The 17,508-nt window shown below is 40.5% G+C and overlaps 1 long non-coding RNA gene across 2 annotated transcripts in view; it reads left to right on the forward strand.

Moving 5' to 3' along the window:
* The window catches only part of LOC128818152 (uncharacterized), a 46,189-nt gene extending 28,935 nt beyond the window's left edge, over positions 1-17,254 (forward strand). The window contains exons 2-3 of one of the 2 annotated variants that reach the window (XR_008440400.1): positions 6,319-6,406; positions 17,035-17,254. This is a non-coding gene — a long non-coding RNA (uncharacterized LOC128818152). Of the gene's footprint in view, positions 1-6,318; positions 6,407-11,850; positions 12,118-17,034 lie in introns of those variants that run through there. The other variant, XR_008440399.1, reaches the window with a different exon arrangement.
* The last annotated feature ends 254 nt before the right edge of the window (positions 17,255-17,508 follow it).

The raw sequence follows: 17,508 nt of genomic DNA on the forward strand, positions 1-17,508 counted from the left end.
CACCTTCTCATCCTCATGAGGCTGATGGAAGCTGTGAGCACTTGAGAGCCTTGAGACATGGCTGGCACTTCATGAAGTACATGCGAAAGAGACCAGCCCACCACAGCTCTGTTCACATAACCTTCAGCTGTGATTGCTACAGATACAGATCTTTTTTTTTCACTTTGGATTTCATATTACTTTCCAATTTTCATTGAAAATCAGCACTTCAGGAGAAGCTCCAAGTTTCTCATGCCTTTGGCATTGTCACAATCAATTGACATAGGCTCTGAATCCTGTGAAGAGTCCCACAGGAAAGTCTAGACTGACACACAGCCAAAGGATGTCGGGACTGCCAGTGTGCAGACCTAATTTTTGCACAGCAAGTATCAAAATACCACTGTTAAAAAATCTTGTGGGAAAGTCATTATCAGATACTGTGATAAATCACACTCCCTTTGGTAGTTTTGATGCAAACTTTTAAATCAGTATGAATCTAGTGGTGACCCTACAACATTGCTGGCAATGTTTAAAATACTACCTTCATCTGTAGTCCTTGCCTGAGCCTGTTTTCTACAGCATTTGATTTTGCACAATGACATATGGGACTGGAATGCTGGGTTTGACACTTGCCAGTCAAAATCCCGTTCCTGCCGTCACCTGTAATGATGCTCCCTGTCAGCCTCTCCTTGCTGTTCTGTTGTCTCTGGTGTAAATTGCAGAACATCCTACCAGTGCTCACTGGCACAGAATAAACAATAAAATAAACACCACTCTTTGCAGCCAGACTGGCATGTTCCCTGTGCCATAACAATGGCAAAGCTATTCCATTTTGAAGAGATAGATTTGTCCCTGGAAGGACCTGAAGAGTGCCAGAGCTGAAGCTGGGGAGGAAGCAGGATCATATGGGCAGGAACAGGAAATGATGTGCCAAAAAATGTGGATGCAGCATCATTCTCTTTTACCAGCAGGGAACCCCTGTCCTGGCTTTGCTGCCTGCTGAGCCTTGGCCAGGGGGCATGCAGTGAATGAATCTCTGCAAAGCAGAAAGGAGGGCTGTGAGTGGGAAGGAAAGGCCCTTTCCAGCAGCAGCAGGTGTCAAACAGTCTCAATTCATTTAGCTGGTGGTCTTGAACTTATCTTAAATTCTCCCTAGGTTCCTATGTCACTCTCTTAAATGAAACAGATCTGCAACAACTCTTAGCTCAACTCCAATGAGCAGGTCTCTCTGTTTTCCATCACAGGAAATCTGTGTCCCTGCTTCCTAATATGTGTATGTACATAGCATAGACATCTGTCAACTGCATATTCATTATCTCGCTGCGTCACATCTGTCAGGCAGATTCAATTAAGTGAACATGCTTCCATCTCCAGAGGGACTTTCTGTGCATGCAAAATGCATCAAGGCCAAATGAGGCTTTGGTAATCAGAAAAATAAGCAGAATGAACTAGGGGGAAAATGAGAAGTCAACAGATTTTGTTACTGTTTCCAGGCTCAATGCAGGAAAGACTGTGTCTCCAGGTTTTTGGAAGTCTTTGCAAATACTGGGCTGTACAATGTTGTGCAAAGACAGGATGCTGGAGACCAATCAGACAGTTGGAAACTGTCCTTTCCTTCTTTTGGTAATTCTTTAAAAAAATGCAGTTTAATCTTAGAAGCTTCCTCCATTAACGACTAAATGCTGTCCATCCTTTTGAAGCCTGAAGTGCAGGCATGTTTTGGGTACATGTGTATTTGATTTTTACACTTCACAGTTTGGGATTCTTACAAACCATCATTAATGGGCAAGGTTGTGCTTGCCCAGAATCCTTTTCCAGATGACATGAAAATGAAAACAGCCTTTGCTACCTCACAGGGCAATACATGGCAGGAACAAGACACCCTCCTCTTGAATCACTTTTAACTGAAAACATGATTTGGGAAACTTTGGCACCTGGCTGAGCAATAATCACTGTAGGATCACCCAGGGAGTGTGATGGAGACACACCAGCTGCACAAGTTGCCCTTTGATGAGCAGCAATGCAGAAGTATCTCTCTACACCTTCAGCATACTCCCTGCTGCTCAGGGTGGCCTCTGGTGCTTGCCCCAGAGCAAGGCAGAGCAGCCTGGGACTACCCCAGCTTGTAGTAGGTAGGCAATGTAATGCCATGATTTCTTACTAAATTAACTGCCTTGAACTCTGAAAAGAAAGAAATGCAGCCCTGAATGTCTGAGGAAGCAGAAGAACTAACAGGAGTCAAATGCTCAGCTCCCAGGTGGATTTAATGTGTTTTGCATACCTGCCTGTACTCAGTGTTATTGCTCTGGACCTTGAATCCTAGCAGGAAAGAAATTCAGGTAGCTATCCTTGATTAGGAATGACCAAGACCTGTAGGGAGTATGAAGGCAGACTTTTGTATTAGGAGATTCTGGAAAGGAATTTACATTGTTAAATCATAGAAAAATTTAAACCTGCTGAAGTCCAACAGTTTGCCTAGGTGCAATAATAACATAATTATTATTGCTGGAAAGATCAGTCCAAAACTGCCTTATATTCAGGCTGATTTTAAATAACTTCCTTGGACTGGCTTTTATGTGAACAAGATAAAGGTGCCACATTTCATTAATTTTTACATTAAATTTATTTGACAATCCAGTTTTGTGTGTTGAACAGTCTAACTCAAATATGAATGTTCTAAAACTCTTTTATAAAACTAAATTTAAGATCTAGTACTGCCAGTAGGTTTTGGTTTCAGGAAAAAGAATTTTGTGGCATCTAATTATAATGCAATCTTAGTATCCTTCTAGGAGTAGATAACTATTCAGAGGTGGGCACAGTAACTTAATTAAACAGTTTTTCCCAGTGGATCAGTGATGAAAAGGTTCCTAATATTCAGCAGAAACATTCTGAGGAGGAAATTTCATCTGGCACATTCTTACCAAGAAGATTCTCCACTCAGCTGGGACTGGGGACTGAAGGGCAGAGATCCAGGTCTCCTCTTGCAGTAGCAGTGCTGTGTCAGGAATCCAAGCAGTGTAATCTGTGGTGATCTCTTTTTAAAAATCTTTAGTCCTGTGGTATTTGGTGTAATATTTCATGGTGTTATTTTTAAAGTTCCGGCAGCTTAATTAATGTTATTATATGAAAATCTCAGTCACAGAAGAAGCAAAATGCCTATTTTAAAAATTATTATAAAACTTGAAGTCTGAAAATGAGACCTAAAATCATCACCTGAACCAAAGATTAAAACTGCACTCCTTTCCAAGAATTTACTATTTTCTAAGGTTCACACTTTCCAGAGCTCTGTCAAATTTTATGAAAAAAAAATTAAAAATCAAGATAATTTAAAAAATGAGAGCTTAGCAGTACTACCAATTTTATCTCATCCAAATCACACTTGGCAGAGTTCTTGCTCCTGAACATATGTAGGGTTATGTTAACCCCCCCCCGTCTTTTTTTTTTGTTTTGTCACAAAGATAATTTCACTAAAATGTCCACCTGCCAAAAGGCTCAGAAACACTGAACCTCCAAAAGGAAACAAAGCTGTGAAACAGACTTGTCCATGGCCCAGCTCTTCCATGGTCCCTGGGAGCTCTTGTCCTGCTCTTCCCTGTCTGTTTCTGCTATAAGGCTCTTCTGAAAGTTCATGATAGGTTTTAAACATAGCTCAATGCCCTGGAGTGGTTCCATGTTCATTAGGAGAAAGAGACAACCCATTTTCAGCTGTGATTTTTATGTATGTAATGTATTATTAGGTAATTTCAGAACAAACTTAACAGACACTTGAAATCAATTTAAGTGGCTGCAGCAATTTGAGCTAAGGTGTTTTGACATCACTTTCAGCTTCTTCTGTGTCTTCACAAAGTTTAAAGGCTTAAAATATGGATCCCAAGTGTTTGTTTGTTGTAGGAATATGTATGTGTTGTACATACACTCATTCTTTTATGTCTGCAGCTGCAGCCCCGTGTAAATTGCTGTTTCTTGAATTCTCCCATTCATGGTCATAGTGGTAGATTACACATTTCCTTTCTGGAGGGCTAATTAAAGTCATCCAAATTCTGAACAGTTAATTTCTAGGTAGTCTTGAGGCAGCTGCAACATCTATAACCAAAGAAACACTCTTTATTTGAATAAATGGTCCGTATGCTCTTTGATATTTTATCAGGCCAACTTGGGAAAGGCAGATGTTTAACACTCAGATACTGCTCTCGTGGATGGGCTTCATCTGGTCCCTGCTGAAATCAAGAGGATTCTTCTTAATTTGTGAAAATGTGAGATTAAAATCACAGGAGGAGGTGAGTGAGGCAGTCAATTCAGTACTTTTTCCAGCAGAGCTCTTCTCTGGTGGCAATTGTTCTTGCTGTATGCATGGGGGGGAAAGGGGTTGTGCTGTCAGAGCAGTTCAGGGATCCTGACAGCCTTTGTGTCTGGGCTTAGCACTTGGATTTCCATGGCTGCTTCAAACTAGGAAGCATACCTGTAATCAGAGACTGTAGCTGCACATCAGCTTTTTTTTTCTGATTTTAAACCTGCCTTTTGGGAGAGGGTTTCCACAGTATTTCCTTTGGCAGATGATTTGCTTCAGTGAAACAGCTGCTTTATTTCAGGTAAAAGAAAAGATTAACAGAAAAGTGGACATATTTAATGTTTAAATTTAGTTTTTAGGGTTTAAAATGGGTATTTTTTATGAACCCTGCTTGCATGTTGTCATGAGATTCCTGTCATTTCAGCAGTCTCTTTACTTCATGTTCTTTTGACAACAGTAAAATACCTGCTGTTTCTCCAGCTTAGAAGATCACCATATTTTTGTTTTCTTTTCCCCTCTTTGTATTGCCACAGAATAAACCAGGAACAACCAAGCTGTCAAGTGCCTTCCTTTTAGTACATTGTTCCACGACTGGTTTTTCCAGCACTGGCTAGGCAGAGAAAAGCAATTTCCAAGCTGATCTAACACATTGAAGAGGAGGAAAAATTTTCTATAAAACTTTCTCTTTCCTGATTTTTTTTGTTTGGTTGGTTGGTTTTTGTTTGTTTGTTTGTTTTAGTCTGGAGGTTGCATTTCCTATCAGGGTTGCATTAGCAGGATGGATGTTTGTAGCCAGCATCTCCTGGAAATGGAGATGTTCAGTTCCTTCAGTCCCCAAATAAAACCTTGTTAGGATAGATCTGTCATAGCTGAAAGCAAAAGAGGAACAAGGGAAACTATTTTGTTTACCACATTAGTGGAAATATAAAGTTTACATCAGAGTGATAGAACAAAAGAATGTTTAAGATTTTCAGTTCAGACTTCCCCTGAACTTGCACCACTACATTCATCAGTGCAATCAGTATAACAATCTATATGAACTCATCAGCAACAGCATCACAAAAGTCCTTGCATGTCAGAGCTCTTTAGCCTTGTCCTCTTCTTATCTAAGTGGAGGTAATAGTATTTAAATTTTATCACTATATTTTGGCATTGATATGCTTCAACACTGCTTGTAGTTTCAAACACAGACACTAGAGATAATAAATCTGCTGGGCAAGATTTTAGTTTTTCCAGAAGATTTGTTATTGTACAATAAAAACAATTCCAGACAATACTGATGTGTTAAAGTGCTACTTTAATAGAGTGTAAGGATTGGATTTCCTTACTGAGATGCCTGCAAGAAAGGGGATAGACTGTTTGAGGCTGAGATAATGCTAAACAACAAAGCATAAAAGACAGAAATAGTAAATCTGATAGGCTGTTCTACAGGTCTCTTGAGGTAATTTCATCTTGATACACAAATGCCTTGACTGTGAAGACACAAGAAGTAATTGAGTCAAATCAGCAGACCTCCGTTTGATGAGGCCACAAATTTCAATCTAAACTATTGGAGAAAAAGTTGCTTTGGGAATAATTTGCTTTTGGCAGGAACACTGTGGACACAGCTGGCACTGATAAAGCAGGAGTGTTAGCCATGGAAGGAGTCAAGTCAGGAGACCCATGGGGTAAAAAAAGACACTTGGAGTTTTTACGTATAGGTCAGCAGGAAGTCTGTACAAGCAGAAGTTCAGGTGAGTAAGGAGTAGTTGCATAGCGCTCTCAGTTCCCAAGTGTACAGCACAAGAATAATTAATTTGTCTATATGTTGGTCTCCCACTTGTTAATGGGAGATTAGTTTATACATCCCTCCCCAAGGTGTGGATTTGGACTCTCTGAAGGCCGTGAGCTCTGTGCACTGGAATGTCTTGGGTGGATTGTTTTTAAAAGCCAAGGTAAGTGCAGAAGTAGTCAAGTAAGCTGTTAAGTCTCTGAGAGGAAACATATGTTCATTTTATGTATTTGTTTTTTTCCCTAAATATATTGAATTTGTGCTTTGTTTTGTATTGCAGCTTACATTATGGCATACGCTTTACTGATTACAGCAAGTTGAGCCTGCAAAATTCATTACCTAGCAGAGGAAGGATATTTACAGCAAAGGTAAGAAAACTGGAATGAAAGTACAGGTATCCAAGTTAATTTTAAATATGTCTCACTGCAAGATTAAGTTGATTGGGAAGTTCAGAGAACAAATCTGAGCCTACTTATTAGCAAATCCATTTCAAAAGGCTGAGGTGAATTTTAAGAGTTGAGTCTCAAAGCTTTTTGTTTAAGGTTGTAGAGCTGTGCAAATATTGGAGGCACTTAATGCTTTTAGACAGGACTCAGTGGACTGATTCCTTACCAACTAGATGATCAACAGTTCTGCAGAGACAAAGCTTTAATCTGGATATGTGCACTGAACCATCACAGCAGTGTGTTGGTGGTTACTGTTCTGAAGAAAAAATAGTGTGGCCATTCATGTCATGAATGTACTTGCATTTGCTGAGTTTTTGAGCCACATGGAAGTGTTTGGTGCAGAACTCTTTGCTTATGAAAAGTAGTAGTGTTCTTTGATGTCAAGGGCAGGGAGGAGAGGGATGGCTCTTTGGCAATAGTGAGAGAAGCTAAACTGATGTTCTTCCAAGACCAGGTCCCTAAAAATTTACAGTGCCTATAGGTCATTATGGCATAGCTGAAAGTACTGTGAGAGGCTGTACATTGCACTCCCAGGACAGTAGCTACCATGGGCAGCAACGCTGCCAACTGAGTTCTTGGCTCCTTCTTAAAGAAAGATTAAAACTTCCCTTTCTAAGCAATGCGATTCACCTACTAGCATCAAACAGCCTATTAGCATTTCTTTCTCTTGATGAATATGTCTCAGGGTCTTTTAAAATAAGGTAATACAAGTATTGTGCTCTATTTGCCTACTTCTGGGTCAGCCTAGAAAAATGGGCCTCCAGAAATTGGTACGGTCCCGGGGACAAGGTGTTTTACCAACACTGAGGTGTTACAAGCAACCCCACTGAAACTTTCTGGCATTATGGTGTTTGTTGTTCATCAGAAATAAATACCATTATGCCCACTGATAAATATTTTCCTTTTTCCTTTGTCAAGGCCATATATGTTGGTGTAATTTAACTTAGGCGAATTAGAAGTAAACTACCTTTCTCAAGTCGTCTGTGATTTGATCCAAAAACCTGAAGGCACGTATCAGTGCTGATAATTAGATACATGGGTACCATACAGCAGTGGAGTCCAGGCTATCTGTACCACTACAGACATCCCAAGTAGACCACCAGCAGATTATAAAACTCTGAACCATGTCTTAGGGTTTAAATGACACCCCAGAATACTGAAGGGCTATGGCAGGCCGGGTAATTAGATAGGAGGAAAAATGTGACCTCTCTGCCTTCTTGCTGATTGCTGCATGTCCCAAGGGCATTGGGAAGGGGCAAGGTTTCATTAAATAAGTTTTTGGTGCTGCTCCATTGCACCTTCACAGCACTAATTTAGAATTTGCTGTTTCTGGCATTTGGTCACTGAAAGGACCAATGGGATCAACAGAAATAGCATCATTTTAATTAAAAAATAAAACTGGTGCTTGGCAGGAAATGCTAATGACTTGTATTCCCTTCAGCCCAGATTTTAAAAGTATTTAGATGCTTAAAGATACAGGTAGGTACTTGGAAGATTTTTCCAAAGTAGCTATATGCTCAACTCCAATTATTTTTAATGAGACTATTGTGCCTCCTTATTTCAAAGATGTCTGATAGGAACATGTGTGAGGGCTAAAGCACTGAAGGGCCTTTACAAATCTGCTACAATATCACTATTGTAAATGAGACTTCATTATTTAAGTATTACAAGACTGATTTGCCATTAAAACAATCTGCAGATTGTACTGATGCCTTTAACGTTTTGGTGGGCTTACGGCATCCAACACTAAGTAGCCAAACTGGAAAAAAAATAGTGTTTTCCAGCTCTTCAGAAGAATAAACAGTTATGGCCTGAAGCTATGCTACTGCAAAATGTGGGGGAGGAGGAAGGTGCATGTGTATCATAACACATGAGATTTTGTTCTGTGAGTGCTGCAGGGTACTTTTGTGGTGCTACTTTTGTGCTGCTGTCTAAAGAGAAGTGGATCTCAGGTTTGAAGAATCTCCTTTCAGTGGTCTGAAGGTAATACTTGGCAACACTGTGCAGCACATGGGGCATAGACTTGGCCCCAGGGGAACCAGGGTTCTGCCTGATCACAGATACCCCTTGCTGCTCCAACCTCACCTCCCTTGGAAGCTGTTTTGAGATCTCCTGGTGCATGAAGCTCCTTGCAAAGAGTCACCTTCATGTGGCAAAAATAGTCAGTGAAATAGGCACATCATCAGCCAAAGAGGCCAGGAAGGTCTGGATGCCCCCAGAAGCAGGGACTGTGAGAAGCTGGCCTGTGCTCACCCATCCCCATCATTTTACACTCACACACACACACAGATATGCACACATCCTTTTTTCATCCCAGCATGCTCCCTCGCATATTTACCAGTGTAAATATGAATTTTAATGCTAGAAGAAAGCTGTGCTGATAATGATGCCAGTAAATGCTATGGCTTCTCAAAAACATGTTTTTTTCAAATGATAAATGAAAAGCAGTGATGGAGGCGGGGAGGAAAGGTGGTTAAAAGCAAATTGTACTGGTAGAATATTAAAGCATGAACCTACAAAGGAAATGTGTGCTTTGATTTGATTCTAATTCTTTTGGAAGAAGAGGATACTGAAAAAGAAAGTACTGAAATCCCAAACCGAGACAACCATCAGTATGCAGCTGAATAATAATGGAAATTGTTACAAAAATCAGGTTGGTAATGGTAACTAATGAGATCAAAATCATGATGGTGAGGATTTCTTTCATTACTGACTTAATTTTGATTTGACTCTGAAGCTGCCTGCCACACTTTGATCTAAAAAAAATCTTTTTCCCTAAAATAGTGACTGTAATATTGTATTGCTACATTTAATTACTTAGTCATGAGGTTGCCATGGGTGCAAGATGTGGTTGCAACAGGGTGGCAAGGGCTTTGGTATTGGGGGTGTTAGCACTGCGTGTGCCTGTATGGAGTTTGGTGAATATTTGGATCAAATTGCCTTTTAGTTTTAAAGATGTGCGTTTTCAGACTAGATGAAAGAGTTTGTGCAGAAGTCAGTGAATAGTTTTATCTATAAGTAAAGATAAAATTGAAAGCAGAAGAACTATGGCTGTTTTTAAATAAAAGCATTGCAATACGATGTGTCAAAATTGCATTCTTCACAGCCTGCACTAGTGTGCCTCTGAAAAACAATGTGAGACCCTCCTGTCATTAGTGAAACTATTTGATTTTGTATGAAACAAAATACAAGTAATATTCACATGCTGTTTACAATTTTCTATCTTGAGCAAAGCACAGAAATCATGGTTCTGTATGCCAGAGTGTGTGTGTATGCAACAACTGAATTAAACCCAGTTAATAAAGAGCAATGTTTTGAAAAGGAAGATAGCAAGAGTAGAAACTTATGATGGTTATAGCTGATGCCTTTTGTGTTTTGATTCCTTTTTGATATTTACTTCAGACCAAACCTACCTATTTAGGTTAGGCTATTATAACCTAATTAGCTATTCCTGATTTGCTTATTTTTCTTTTGTCTATTATCTCAGAGGCACTGTCAATATATCCCTTTGAAATATTACAGTGCAGAAAATACCTTTATGCTTTTTCAGCCTGGTTTTTGTTTTCATATAATTGGCATTTACAAAAAATGCAAAACATTTCCATAACAACAGTCCGGTGCATCTCTTTAATTCCAAGCACAAGGACAGATCTCTTTCCATTTCCATAGGAACACTGTAACATATCATTAGTGAAGGGCTGGGAATTTTTGTATATCCATAAGCAGTCATTGGTAGCTTTCTGTATGGGTAAAGTCTGAGATTGTGGGCATTTGAAAGCAAGTAGGACATTGGAGCTGAGTTACTCTTCAGGCAGCATTGCTTGAAAGGCCTGTGAGATAGTGCAGATCATTGATCTGGTAGGTACTGACATTGCTGGGAGTCTGGTCTAAATCTTAACAGATATGTGGCAATTTACAGTTTACAGGGAAAGGCATTTGCATGTTCCCAAGATAGTAGTGTTATTCCCAAAGACAGTAATCTGCTTCTTGGCAAGCTGGAGCAATAAACTCTGTAGCAAGAGATCTATATCCAAAATTGGAGCTAAGCCCATGAACATCTAGCTGTATGCCAAAGAAGGGGGCAGGCAATGACTTCTGAGATGTGGAGAATTCTGTCTAATGCTGTGCTTTGACTGTCCCTAGCACTCATCCAGACAAGATGCAAACCTACCACTCTTCCACTTTGAGAGCAGAAAGATCACTTTCTTTTGTGTGGGGGTGAGTTGTCCCTCATGTCATTTGCTGATTTTGGTCTTTGATGCAGGTCTTATGGAGCTAGGAGGGACTTTATGAGGGTACTCCAGCATTGCAGATGATGATATCTGGCAGTTTCCTCTAGCAAATTATTGAATTTCACCTGAAAAATGTATCCTGGATTCTGCTGGAAATGAGTTCTGCACTTCTTATTCTCCCATGATTATAAATATCTTCTTTTTTCCAGACTGTTTATTTGTTGCCATTTTTTGTCCTTTTGCTCTGATTCTGATGACATCTTTTAATTTAAAAACTCTTCTTTCTGGTGGAGAATTAGATGCCCCTTTCCTCTGAAAAGTGAAAGTATTGAAAGTATTGAAAGTAGTCTTGTTCCCTCCCAGCTGTATCCCAGCAGTCTTCAAATGCTCAATATTGAGTGTGATTTTTCTATAAAAAGCACAATCAGTAGTCAATGCAATAAATGACAAGAAAAAAAAAAAAGTTGGGCAGCTCAGTAGGAGAAAAGATATATGATGCCATTATGACCTGTTTGATTAGTTCTTCAGTTCTTGGCAGAAAGACTTCCAAGTTGGCCAGACTTCCAACTGGATTCCTCTATTCCAGCCTCTCTCTCCTGTACCCTTTCTCCCTGGCACACTGTGTATCATGGACTAAAGCTGCATTTTGCTCGTATCAATTAGCCACTAAGGGTCCACTTAGATTAATGGGTTTTTTTTGATCAGAGTGAAGTTTTAAATCAACCTCCTGATTTCCCACACTTCCTGCACCTAATTTTGTATCATGAGGTGGCCTTAGAGCTCATGAGCTGTGCTGTTTCAAGAGGAAATGAAGGTTGAATATGTACTGGAGTGCAGCACTTCAGCCAAAATGGGCATCCTGGCCAGGAGGCCAGACTAGAAATAGTCTGAAAGTAAACCCAAGCACAGCAGAGTTGGGAAATCAGGTTCTCAGCATCAACTGTTTCACTCTACAGGCTTACCCCCATGGGTCACATTCCTTGCACTTGCAAATGTGGGGTCAGCCTTCTGCCTGTTTCCTGGGTCTCTGATGGGTGGTATAGGTAGCTTATACCTGCATGTAGTTTTTTTTTGCCTTTCTTTGCATCAATCTTTATCACTTATAATTTGCTACAGGGATTATCCTTCCTTCAGGCGAGCAGATGAAACTGTCAGAGGAGTGCAAACCAGCTATTCCTGCCATGCATGAATGCAGTCTCACAGAAACACATCACTGGTAATCAAGATCAGGATCCAGGAACACATTCACCTCCTTGAAACAGATTCCTTTGGATGGTATCCCTTGGTAACATACAGACTCATAAATAGCAATTTGAGGATAAAGAAGACAACTGTACTACTAAAACACTGAGGTAGATTAATATTTAAAGGCTTGAGTTAATATGACAGATTTAAACCCTGCATTTGCATATATTGACTTTTCTTCCTTTGGTGACTATGTTTCCTTAAAGCATAAAGACTTGCCTTTAAGTCTTCCTTATTAGCTTAAAAATGCTCTTTTAGCAGAAAGAATAACAAACTGGTAATCTGTGTTTTAGTCAGTTGCATTTACCAGAGCATGGAGTAGGAACAGGTACTTTATGATGGTTTTCCATCTCATTCAAGATGAGCTGTTCTTGTAATCCCTTCATTTGGTGATATGCAGAACACGGCTTGCCTGACTGCAGTGCTCAGGACCTGGTTCTGCACTAATGTACTCTGGCTTGAGAAAGAAGGACTTCAGAATGGCTAAAGGAATGTTTGCAAGACAGAATAATTTTATTAACAGCTGATTAATTAGTCTAAGACAAGCCATGGCCTGTGGCTCTAGTCCTGCAAGTTTATCAGTTTGCTTTTCCTCTGCCTGCCGGAAGGATTTGTGATATGGTTTAAATAGAGATTTGAGATCTGTGTCTGTAGGCAGGAGTTGGTATTCCTGTGGCAGCAATGACAGGATTGTTCCTGGTGTTGATACAGCGGTGAAGACAAGCCTGAAGCAATAACTTTTTATACTTCTCTTAACATTGCTTCATTGTGGAATGACTGCCACTTCCAATGAAAATGAACCCTAAGCGCAGTACTTTGCTGGCTGCCTGCAAAATTGTACTATCAGTCCTTCTTTCTTTTAGTTTATTAAGTTTGTGGACTGGGTTATAAGATGGGAATGAGTGATTATGCAGGATATGAACAAGTAAGTTGTATACCTCCATGTATATCCTTGTTCATGTAACTTCTGCTGAAGTAATTTATTCTTGAATGCAGAGAACATAAGCATGGCTCTCTATAAAATATCTTAGTTATGAGCATTGCCCAAGGTAACATCATGTTTAAATTTTAGACTTTATACGACTCTGTTCTTGGAGTATGTTGTGTTTGGCACACTAAATCTTTGTAGATTTTATTTCAGTGTTAATAACACTTTGAAGAGGAAGAGCAAATACTCTCACTCTCTTGTCATCTTTGTTGCAGGGGCTTGTGACAAAGACTGAGATACATATTTTGAAGAGCTCTCCTCAAAATCAGTTTAAAAAGTAATGAATCAAACATATAAAATCTCATTGTTAATCTCTGAAAAACTATTTCTTTTCACTTCCTGATTCAAAACTTAGATATGGGATTGGTGGCATTTTGCCTTGGGTGAGTGGTTTCACCTTCTGTAAAATTGAATTATTTGTAAAATTTGTAAAATTTGATGTGAATGTCAATGCACTGAATGCTGTAGGAAAAGGACTCTTCTTGGATGACAGACTCCTCCCTGAGAATTGGTTTGTACAACTTATGGACACTCAGAGCCCGCAGGATGGGCCCCATGGGAACAGCAGTGCTGACTGGCTGTTGCTTTGGGAGCCGCTCAGAGCAAGACAGCCTCACTGCTCTCTCACTGCCAAGGGAAGGCAAAGGAAGAGGGCACTGGTGTGAACCTGTTCCCTTCTCATCCCCAGGACAGGAGGAGGCCAGGCTGGTGGGGGCTCTGCGGGTCTCTGTACTCTTGTGTGCTGGCTTTGAGGTTGGACAAGGAAGGAAAAGGGAATGTAGGAAAAGAAATTTTTCTCCAGTCACCTTTGTCTGGTCCTTATCCAGTTGAGAATGGTTTTGCAGAGGCTGCAGTGAAGGGTAAAGGGCCTTGAGGGGAAACTATACAAGGAACTTGGTTTGTTCAGCCTGGAGAAGACTGAGGGGAGACCTCATCGCAGTCAGCAGCTCCCTCATGAGGGGAAGTGGAGGGGCAGGCACTGATCTCTTCACTGTCAGAACCAGTGACAGGACCCAAGGGAATGGCCTGACACTGAGTCAGGGGAATTTTAGGTTGGATAGTAGGAAAAGGTTCTTCCCCCAGAGGGTGGTTGGACACTGGAACAGGCTCCCCAGGGAAGTGGTCACAGCACCAAGCCTGACAGAGTTCAAGAAGCATTTGGCACATGGGCTGTTCTGTGGTGGGCCAGAAGCTAGATATTGATGATCCTTACAGGTCCCTGGCAGCTCAGAACATTTTGCAGTTCTGTGATTGCATGGAATTGTTAAAACAGCGACTATTACTCTTTCTGTAGGATACTAGTTCTGGTTTAAGTTAACTTTCTTTTATGCTTTTTAGTGCAGACATTATTAAGTTGGAGATATCTCTTTCATGGAATGTTTCTCCTCTTTCCATTAAAGACTCTTTTCTGGCTACTATAATCCTCCCAGCTGGCAGTTCAGAGGGGAGCTCATTTTTTCACCTGCTGAACAGGCTGACAGATATATTCTTTGGGGTTACTGATAGGAACAACCTAAGAAAAACAAGAGGGGAGGGGTGGTGGTAGAAAAGAAAGCCAAGTGACCCACTGAAGATGGTCTCTCCCAATAATTCCTAGCTGTCCATGGGCACTTGGCTACCTCTGTGCTGTTTCTTTCACTGTTGCTTTGATACTCAGGCGTTTATAAGTGTCTTCTCATGAACACCTATCTTCAATAATTTTTCCCCCGATTGCATATACTAATTACAGCAGCAGAATTGTGAAGAACATTGGCTAAATATAAATTATGGAAGGGAATTAAATACAGCTCCCAGCTGAGCTTAGATTCCCAAAAAGTCTTTTAATGTGTTCATCTGTTTCACCATTTACCATACTTGATAATTTTATCCTAAGCTTTATGTTTTCTTGGAGTTCATCCTACTGCAGACTTTGTAGATATCTTTGCTTTGTCACAAAGCTCATGTGCAGCTCTCTGGCAGACATCTTGCCTTTTATTCCAAATAAATGCAAATTTACAACCTTTACTGAGCCATCTTCTTAGTAACATTACTCGGTGTCCCTGCTTGCGTCTCACCAAGTCCTGGAATTGCACATAGCAACCCTCATGTCATATTAGTAGAAAAAAGGTTAGGCATCCATAAAAAAAAAAAAAAAAAAAAAAAAAAAATCACTGTATTAATGATTCTGCCACCCAGATGTTAACTTTAACTTTGCTTGTGTCCCCTATGCCTCACTATTGTTAAGTTCTCAGATGAAAAACAAGATTTTCAGAACTGATGGGTGCTTTCTAAATTAGGTGTGTTGAATTTAGGATGACAATTTAAAAGGAATTAATTCTCAATGTTTGGCAGCACTTCTTGAACTGTTAGTCTGTTTCCAGGTTGCTCAGGCTGAACAGGGAAAATAGAAGTATCCAGTTTTCTACAGGTTTCTCAGACTGACATTCAAATTTCATTTGTGGAAAGCCTTCCTCTCTCCCTTGTCCTTATACAGTGGCTTCTGAGAGGTGAAGGACACATTTTATTTTTTCATTTTTTTAGAGACTTATTTTCAGCTGGACGATATTTGATTTGACTCAGTGACCTGAATTTTACTCATCATGTTTTCCTTTGCATTTTCAATGCTTTGTAAATAAATTTATTAATTTATTCTTAATGGAGCTATTTTAAGAAAGCTGGTTGCATGCCACACAAAGGGACACCTGTCCCTGCTGTGCAAGTAATCTTGCAAAGATCTATTAGCATATGCATTTATAGCAGTGGTACTTACGGAGGGCTGAGAGGGTGCAGAAGTCATCTGTATGAAGCATCTGGAGCAAGTCCCTGATCCTGAGTGACCAGTGCTGGATGCAGCAGCTGCTCGCTGGGACCGGGGCATCATGGGGGCTCCAGTCTGGGGCATCAGGCACCTCTGTGGAGATGGAGATGGGGATGGGCTGAGCCCAGTCTGGGACATCAGCCCACACCACATGTGCGGGACAGGATCAGCAGGTCCCATGGCTAGGCAGTTCAGGGCTGTGTGGAGCTGAAGATGCCATTGTTACACATTAGGACATGGGGTAAAATGGGGTCCTGGGCCATAGGCAGAGGTAGGAGTGTGGCCAAGAGAGGCCAGAACGGGACAAAAAGGGCTGTTCATACCCTCAAGACCCTGTCTGCAGCTCTAATGTTATCAAGAGCTACAGAGCCATCAGTAGTTTTGGGTTTATAGATGTTTGTAGATAATATACTGACAGAAAATGAGGTTGAAATTTGCTAAAGTTGGCCACTATTAATAACTTCCCTTGATCAAATTAATGCATTTCAGGATGATAACACATGGTAATCTCTCCTTCGAGACTGTTCTTGGCAGGGGATAGATACATGTAGCTCTAGTTTCTCTGTGTGTGTGACAGGATGGGATGAAATAATAGTGGTGAGCTGCTTATATGTGGTTATATTTGTATTCCCTTGCTTAAATGAGTAAGCCCTTCTGCTTTGAGTTTGGCATATTGGTGGTATTAAAAGTGTCTTATAATGCTGCCTTTCTGAGTCTTTCTTGTAAGGTTTATCAGACTATGTGGCTTGTGCCCAGCTGTTGTTTTTTGCTGTACACTTCTAAGCTGCTCAAGTGCTTCACCCCAGAAATTGCTGCTCCTTGAGCTCTGATAGAAGTGTCCCTGCTGTGGTGTTACACCCATCAGAATGTACATTCATCCCTCTGAGCCTTGTGGTAAAAAAAGTAACACAGCACAAAACAAATGGGTGCTCAGAGATGTCCATAAGGGACTTGGTTGACTTGAGTACACACAGTCTTCTCAATATTTGAAGGCTTCAGGCTGATCTTAAGCACTGCATGGCCATATATTTTTCAGCTGGGGCCAGAAGATGAGCAGGCTTATGCATCTACAACTTCACTATGTATTATGATTCTTTCTAGCCCTCTAGATTGAGGGATGTTAGTTATTTCTGGTTTATTGCTTTGTGTTTATTCCTTTTCCAGGTGTGCAAGAATTGCTCAAACTTCAGAAGTGCCTGCTTCACGTTGCATCCAGCAGAAATGCCATATTTCTGGCAAGTGGGTAAATACATACAGTACTTTTAGTCCTGTTTTGCTGCCTTGACAGGTATAGATGCATTTGAAGAAAAACCCAAACATTTTGAGGCATTGCTGAATTCCAGCCCTGAAATTTCTGAAAGTTCACAGCAATGAAGCTAAGCAGTAGACATCTGGGTTGACCTGGGCTGTCCACCTGCATCAGTAAGTACAGTGGAATAGCAGTGGTGGAACTGCAGAGCAAAAGAGCTGACACTGCAGACTCAGCAGGAAAGATACACATTTCACATTTCCACAGTTGGGGAAAGCTTCTTACAGGTAAGTTTAGTTGAAAGACACCCAGTTTGTGTTCTATAGGACTGCTCAGCAATGTGAACCAAAATGTGGTAAATGGGAAAAATTGGGAAGTTCACTTCAAAAGGACACTCTTGATCTCAACTAAAAGGCTAACACAGATGGACCTGTAATCTTTCCCTGTCTGTCACAGTTTCTAGTAAGTAGTGTAGGAAACTGCTGCACAAATCTGAAAGCTCTACAGAGATGT

The sequence above is a fragment of the Vidua macroura genome, chromosome 1, assembly GCF_024509145.1.
Source record: "Vidua macroura isolate BioBank_ID:100142 chromosome 1, ASM2450914v1, whole genome shotgun sequence".
In the NCBI taxonomy this organism is placed as follows: Eukaryota; Metazoa; Chordata; class Aves; order Passeriformes; family Viduidae; genus Vidua; species Vidua macroura.